This window comes from Cryptomeria japonica, chromosome 4 (genome assembly GCF_030272615.1).
Source record: "Cryptomeria japonica chromosome 4, Sugi_1.0, whole genome shotgun sequence".
Lineage (NCBI taxonomy): Eukaryota > Viridiplantae > Streptophyta > Pinopsida > Cupressales > Cupressaceae > Cryptomeria > Cryptomeria japonica.
In genome coordinates, this window is record NC_081408.1 from 473,557,599 (window position 1) to 473,559,252 (window position 1,654).

The window sequence follows — 1,654 nt, forward strand, 5'->3', positions numbered from 1 at the left end:
TATGGTAGTTGTACAAAACCCAAACCTAACAAAAGTCTGGCTTTCCATAGACCCCATGAGGAGCACACTGATTGCAAATGATAGTGAGGGTAGCCATGGCACTAACGACACTCCCCACACTTTAGCAGTCCTCTATTGTGGCACATAGACTGCCATTCCACTAGGCCCATCAACCGCACACAAATGCTCACAACACAATTCATCCAAACATGACTTACTGCCCAGTCAACAAATTGTGTCTAGCCTGCAATCACTCCATCTGTCACACATCATTTGATGATATTCTTGTGTTCCTTGTCCATATCCTATTCCAACACAACAAATGCAATATGAGCTTACTAACTTGCTTCTTTGTTACAAGACAAATTTGCTAGCAGTTTTAGCAAATCTTAGTACAAACACAATCCTTGCATTCTTTGGCAGGAACTCCGCTGCCCTGCAACTCTTGTTTACATGTGTTATAAACTTGTTAATTATTTACTAGTATACATTATTATCCATCAAACTGTTTGGAATCATATATTTAGTATTAGAGCTTACCTTTTATGCTAGTATAATTGCACACAAAACAACAAAAGGAGGGTTGTACACTTAGCTCAACTTATATTTGTTTGAACATGAATGTCAAGAACAAAGTAAAATGGTTAATCAAAAGACACCCAAGGTTCTAGTGTATGTCTAGAGAAGGATATTGTTGGAGCCTATGTTTGAATTTTCTAGTTCATGTCTACTGCTTAAAAATAATCTCGCTTCACTAAAATGTCATCCAAGTTTGTCTCCCCTTTGCTATCTCAATTTACCCAAATCAAGTCAAGATAAAAAATCTTATTGTCTTTATTTAAGGTTAGCATTTTATAGTAATTTTGAGCTTGTTGAATATACTTGTCTTAAAATCCCCATTTTTAGAATAAGTAAGTTTGTATTTAAGTACATATGGACTTTAAAATTTACTCAAATCTTTGAGAATGCATAGTCAACCTTAAAGGTGGTTTCTGTGAGATTTTGCCAAGATCAAGAGCTCAATGAAATGTACAAAATAGAGGCATAATATGGGACAAGAATAAACTGTATTCTCATCAATAGAAAATGATCAATAATATGATTCAATAGTTGTTACATACAATATAGATGAGCTTGCTTATATAGGCAAGGCTAGGGATATGTGAGCACACAAACATGACATGTGGCTCAATAAGAAACAAGGGTGGGTAGGAAATAGGTGTCGGTAGGTAGGAGAAATAATATAATAGTCCACATGAGGTGGATCACCCACTGAATGTGGAGTGTAACAACAAGAGTGGAGTGTAACAACAAAATCAACACCATAAAAGGTGGAATTTCTCCTACACACACTATCCCAATGTGGCACAAACACTCAAGTGTCTCATACCCAAACTACTATGAAAATGCATTATCCTAAGTAAACTTAAGTAAGTGTAATAATATCCAAGATGAATAATTATTTACACCAACACCCCCTCTTAAGTGCAACTTAGGGGAATGCACTTAAGTCTACAATGCAACTAAGCAATGCAAGATGGGTCCCGGCTACTAGGCCATGTTAGGTACCCATGTACAAATGCAAATGCATGCAAACCAATGCAATGAAATCTCTCACAAAGTGGGGAAAGAGAGAAAAATCCAATGGGAAAAA